We start from the raw sequence: 7,290 nt of genomic DNA, 5'->3' as shown, positions 1-7,290 counted from the left end.
GTTGTCGGCTGGATCTATGATTAAGATGATACCGCTAACTGGACTCTCAAAGGAAGGTAAGGCTTGTTTTTACTGTACGGTGGCAGTATTGAAAGAGTGTGTATGGAGAACTAGAGTGGAAGGTCTAGTGAAAGGGTCCTTTATCTCTGGCCCCGGTTTGTTAAAATACTTCGGATATCATCTGAAGAGCAAGATGGGGTTGGAGAAGAGGAGCCTTCCACAGAAAGAGTATATGGAACGTTGGAAGGATGTGATGAGAAAGGTGGGTGAGAGTAACCCAGCTTAACCATCGAGGAAAGGAAAAATCAGCTGCTGGGGTTTATAGGCTGCCGGGTTCAAAATTGAAACTGGTACCTCCCATTACCTTTCACTGTACATAACTGTTTAAAATAAAGACTTAATAATAAAAAAAAGAAAAGAAAAGAAAACATACGCACTAAAGTTCTCGTGATAAAGGCAAAAGTAAGCCAAGGTTTCGTTTCAAGGCAAAGTAAGCCAAGTTTTCGTTCAAGTTACATAAAATTTTAATTTTGTAATTTTTATAATTTCATTCGAACTCGCATAGCATTTTTGTAATTGTTTTCTCCTGTAATGTACCCATTCTATGTTAGATCAATTTATCATAATAAAGAAAATTTCATCGCCATTAACCTTGTTGTGAAATATAATACAGACACAGTTATGGGCCCTCTACCAAGTGAAGAACAGGTGATGACATCTATACAACACATAGCTGACCCTATCCACAGCAGTATAAAATTTACCATAGACTACCCCTCTAAACACCCCAGTAAACGATTACCCGTCCTAGATACTGAGCTATGGATGGAAGATGCTATGGTTAATGGAACCATTAAACCCTGTATACTCCACTCACACTATCAGAAACCGATGGCTGATCCACTAGTAATCCGTAGTGACTCAGCTATGTCGGATACTGCCAAACTCAACATCCTAGTGGCAGACTTAATTAGAGTAATGAGGAATGTATCACCACTATGCCAACCACAAGAACGACAACAACACATCCAACACTACATATTCCGAATGCAACACTCCGGATACACACAAGACGATAGAGTCAGGGTGTACAAAAGAGCGAAAGCTAGATTCGAACGCATTCTAAGGAACGACGAAAACGGTATATGCCCCCTATACCGCAACAAGTTCTGGAATAGGTTAGAGAGGGACACCAACAAAAGGATGAGAAACGTTACTTGGTACGATAACAGGAGATTTCACGGAGTAATGTTCGTTGACGCCACACCTAAGAACGAGCTAAGTAAGGCATTCAAGAAAATCCTGCGCACTACGGGCCTAAAAATTAAAGTTGTAGAAAAGACAGGTAGGACTATCAAATCGGCATTATGCAGATCATATTCATTTGATAGAATCACCTGTCAAAGTAATTGTGCAGTATGTTCGACAAATCCACATGTAAATGGTAAAACCAAGGGCACTGTATACCAGATTAAGTGCCAGGAGGGAGCTTGCGCGACTAACCCAGAGTCATACATAGGTGAGACTTCTAGAAGCATCAATGATAGGTTCAAAGAACACCTGGACAACTACATTGAAAGGAAGCCAAACTTCATCTTCTACCAACATGCTGTAGACTGCCACAAAGGATCCTTAGGGAAACTTAAGTTGAACATCCTATCAACACATCCCACCGATGCAATGTTGAGACAGGTCACAGAAGCAGTTTGTATACAAGAATACAAACCTACTCTCAACCGAAAGTCCGAATGGAGTAACATCCAGATCCCATTCAGAAGGACTATTCTATAACCACCCCTCTCTCTCTCTCTCTCTCTCTCTCTCTCTCTCTCTCTCTCTCTCTCTCTCTCTCTCTCTCTCTCTCTCTCTCTCTCTCTCTCTCTCTCGTTTACTTGTAGTCCTTACATACAGGTTGCAATGCGTATGTGCAGTTATATATAACAGTATGAGCGTACGTTATTTGATACGTACAGTTGCACTTAGGCGTTGTATCCATTCACAGTTAGACGGTGATGAGAGGAACAAACACACACCCACACATATATATATATATATATATATATATATATGTGTGTGTGTGTGTGCGTCTATACAAACATATATGTGAATATGTATACAACCTTCAACAAACTAACAGTCATGTACACAACTTGGACGGACACATGCCAGTACACGGACATACGTTCACATACACATACACATGTACACACTCTCACAGACACGTCTGCCCATTCTCCTAGACACTCACATACATACGTAGCACATGAATACAAACATACATGCATACCTACGTATGGGCATACACACGTACATACGCACGTACATGTACGCACACACATACATGGGCACATGCATACGTGCGCGTATACATACATACGCACATGCGTACGTATGTACATACACACATACATACATACATACATACATACGCACATACATACATACGCACAATAGTAAAACAAAAGTTCTGTGATATAGAGATAAATATCTGATAATAGGTTTTAGGGTATAGTTTTGGGAGTAAGGGTCGTAAATCACTTCCAGGCTTCGGCCGGGGGAAGTTGAAATTTGATATTATTGTGATGAGTGGTCACTCTACATCTATCCATCGCTACAGGTTTATAGCTTTATGTTTATAGTGTGTATGTGCGTGCATATACGCACACATACATACATACATACATACATACATGCATACACAGGCGTATGTACGTGCATGCATACGTACATACATACACACATGTATGCATACATACACACATACATACGTACATATATATGACGAACTGACTGTTACTTTCGCAGATGCAGCACGGATTTTTGTCAGTGAACAGGTCGCGGATTTTAGCCACGAAAATATTTTGACAAATTAAACTTAAATGTTGAAGTGAATCGAACGGCTTTTGTGTGTTTCTTAAATGGCTTATAAACACCTTCCACGCTGCAATTGTATATATATATATATATATATATATATTTAAAAATTAAGGGTAAAAATTGATATTAGTCAATTAAAACCAGTGGTCTAGCACATTAAAAAGAATCCGAAGATTAAAATATTTATATATGCCAATTAAGGACTGAACACGAAAAAGTGGACAGTCAACATGCTAGATATAGACGTCAAATCGCCATTCTCCACAAAGATTTTGTTCTCAAATAAAATAAAATTCAGCACGACCTAAAGCAATAGATAAGACAAAAGAAATATACGAAATGGAATAATCACCTGCGTACCGAACGGTTTCAGCTATTAATATCACAAGGATATCTGTAGCTTCGTCAGCGCAGTTTATGAGCATAATATGCTATACTAGATGAAAAACGGTACCGGAGTCCCGTATGCAAAAAGTACAACCTATTACGTTCGGATGTATCTTTCAAATGCCTCTACTTTTGACGCGCTGAGACTCGAAAAACCAGCCTGCAGCTAATAATTAGCAGCAGTCAATTTATCGGTTTGAGAACATATATTTCATATTTAAAAATTAAGGGTAAAAATTGATATTAGTCAATTAAAACCAGTGGTCTAGCACATTAAAAAGAATCCGAAGATTAAAATATTTATATATACCAATTAAGGACTGAACACGAAAAAGTGGACAGTCAACATGCTAGATATAGACGTCAAATCGCCATTCTCCACAAAGATTTTGTTCTCAAATAAAATAAAATTCAGCACGACCTAAAGCAATAGATAAGACAAAAGAAATATACGAAATGGAATAATCACCTGCGTACCGAACGGTTTCAGCTATTAATATCACAAGGATATCTGTAGCTTCGTCAGCGCAGTTTGTTATGAGCATAATATGCTATACTAGATGAAAAACGGTACCGGAGTCCCGTATGCAAAAAGTACAACCTATTAAGTTCGGATGTATCTTTCAAATGCCTCTACTTTTGGCGCGCTGAGACTCGAAAAACCAGCCTGCAGCTAATAATTAGCGGCAGTCAATTTATCGGCTTGAGAACATATATTTCATATTTAAAAGTTTATATATATATATATATATATATACATATAGATAAGAAAGTTGGTTTGTGAAAGCACGTGGGTGAATATATAGTAAAGAGTGAAAAAACTACAGAAGGCTTAAATGTTTAAAAAAATATATATTTGCGTCAATATGTCTGAAGAATATTAGAAAATTTTTTTTTTTTTTTTTTTTCTCTTATAATGACATAATTTAAAAGAAAGACCGGTTTCGCGTGTAGCTTTTCAAATTTCTTGCGACGACTAAACAAGGAAACATTCTTCATTGAAAAGTATAAGCCCAGACTCAACCATCCGAACATACTGATACAGAGAAATTCACACCAAGGGAAATGAAAAAATTTTTAAGCGATTATCTCCCTTACACTGGAAGAAATCACTCACTACCTTCCCTTATTTAGAACTCTCCTGAACATAAACATAACGAAAACTCTATTCAACATAAACATAACGTCGCAAGAAATTTGAAAAGCTACACGCGAAACCGGTCTTTTTTTTATATTATGTCATTATAAGAGAAAAAAATTTCTTATTTAAATTTTCTAATATTCTTCAGACATATTGACGCAAATATATATATTTTTTAACATTTAAGCCTTCTGTAGTTTTTTCACTCTTTACTTTTTTCTATATATACATATATATATATATATATATACATATATATATATATATATATATATATATATATATATATATATACATATATATATATATATATATATATATATATATTATATATATATACATATATATATATATATATATATATATATATATATATATATATATATATATATATATATATATATATAAAAGGAAATGAAGAAAATGCTGACAAATAATTGAAGTAATTTAAGTAATTTAATTAGGTGAAAGTTCTTTTTACCGGTTGCGCATTTGTTATGCTTATCAAAATATAAAAGAGAGATTAGAGTCTGTCTCTTATATGTGAAAAAAAGAGGCTCCAGAGTTGTTTTGGATTTGCTTGGTTTCGCGCCTAAAATTTTGATTGGTCATTATGAAGGGGTCACGTGAATGTTTGAATGGAAGTTGGTGTTGGGATAAGAAAAAAGGCTCCAGAGAAGTTAAAATTTGGCTAGTGTCCCGCCTAAAATTTCTTATTGGCCATAATAAAGAGGTCACGTGAATGTTTAGAATTTTCGAAAATAGTGTTGTTGAAAATTCTTATTGTTCAGGCTGGTCAGTAGACGTCATGTGGATATTTTAAATAGCTTTTTAGCGCGTAGTTAGGGAGTGTATTTTCCGCTTGACTGGATAAGTAAGTTCGTTTAGAACAGGGAGAGCTGTATGTATGTATGTGTGTGAAGAATTAAACAAATTAAACAAATTAAACAAATTAAACAAATTAAAAAATGAAAGATCTATCACCATTAAAGAGGCCGATAAAGGAAGTGCAGTAGTCTTAATGGAGACAGAATACTATATCAACTTAGCACTCTCCACCTTGGAAAATGGAACATATTACGAAAAGGCTGAACACTACAATCAACAGAAAATTATGAGAAACTTAAAAACCCTGATCAACCCCCACAAAGAAGAACTCACTAACAAAGAATTCAACTTCATCACAAATTTCACTAGTAAAACCAGCCTCTTCTACGGTATTCCCAAAATTCATAAAAGCGAATTAATAAGTAAGGCATGCAAGGAAGCCACAAACTCTGTAATCAATGTCCCCTCACCAAATGACCTCAAATTGAGACCTATAATAGCAGGTCCCGCTTGCGAAACCACCGCCTTAGCAACTTTATTGATACCCTTCTCAAGCCGTTCCTCAAACACATTAAAAGCTACATAAGGACGATCTAGATATGCTCAACCACCTCCCCAATACACTTCTGCTGAACAAACCCTGCTAGTAACATTCGATGTAGTCAATCTTTACTCCAACATCCCCCACAACCTAGGAATAGAAGCTATCCAATTCTGGCTGGATAATTACTCCAACGAACTCCCACACCGCATCAAAAAGGAATTTATTTTAGAAGGACTCAAATTCATCTTAGAGAATAATTTCTTCACCTTCAACAACAAATTCTACAGACAGAAATCAGGGACGGCAATGGGAACGAAAACAGCTCCCACTTACGCCAACTTAGTCATGGGATACCTGGAAATCACCCTCTATAATAACGTTCTTAACCAATTTGGCACCACTCTCCACACACACATAGAGAAGAACTGGAAGAGATATCTTGATGACTGCTTCATCCTTTGGCCCGAAACCGTCGAGAAGCTTAACGAATTTCACACTCTTATAAATGGGCTCAACACAAACATTATTTTCACAATGGAATACAGCCCTCAACAAATTCCCTTCCTCGACATCCTCATTAAAATTCACAACAAAAAAATAGAAACAGACATATACTACAAGCCCACAGACTCCAAGCAATACCTCCCTTTCAATTCATGCCACCCTAGACACGTTAAAATTAACATTCCCTACAACTTAGCCAAGAGAATTTGCACTATAGTCTCCAATAAAAACACCCGTCTCTTACGTCTACAAGAACTCAAGGGCACATTAACAAGCAGGGATTACCCCACGTCACTAATTGACAATGGGATCCAACGCGCCCTAAAACTCAGCACGCAGGAACTTAGACGCCCTAAACCTGTTACATCGAAACCCCATACTCTACCATACATCTCTACACACAACCCCCTCAACAATGAAGCTTTTGACACCATCCTCCAGAACATTCCTGTATTACAAAAGGACCATAGAATGAACCAAATCCTCCTAACACACGAAATCATAAAGAGCAAAAGGCAACCCAAATCATTGAAAACCATCCTAACAAATGCCAAAGTACTGCCAACCACAACAACTAAACCCACAGTAAACAAATGCAATAGACCCAACTGTGGTATATGCATCAACCTAATAGAAGGTCCGGAATTCCTTTTAAACAAGGACAACGTTTCACAGTAAAACACAACTTCACATGCGCATCAGAAAACCTAGTATATGTCTTAACTTGCTCGGGCTGTAATGAACACTACATAGGCCAAACAAAAAATAGCCTCCGCCAACGCATGACTGTCCACAGATCCAAATAAAAACACAGGAATATAGAAAAATAGCATTTAGTGCACATATTGATACCTGTGCCGCACAACTCCATCCCAATTTTAGAATCTTTCCCCTCTACAAATTTAAAGACAATGCCACTCATACCCAGCGAATAACCATGGAATCCCACCTTATTAATAAATACAGACCACTTCTAAACACATGCCCCTAACACGAACCCACAACAAAC

This window comes from Octopus sinensis, linkage group LG9 (assembly GCF_006345805.1).
Source record: "Octopus sinensis linkage group LG9, ASM634580v1, whole genome shotgun sequence".
NCBI lineage: Eukaryota > Metazoa > Mollusca > Cephalopoda > Octopoda > Octopodidae > Octopus > Octopus sinensis.
Note: the sequence above shows the minus strand (reverse complement) of the source record.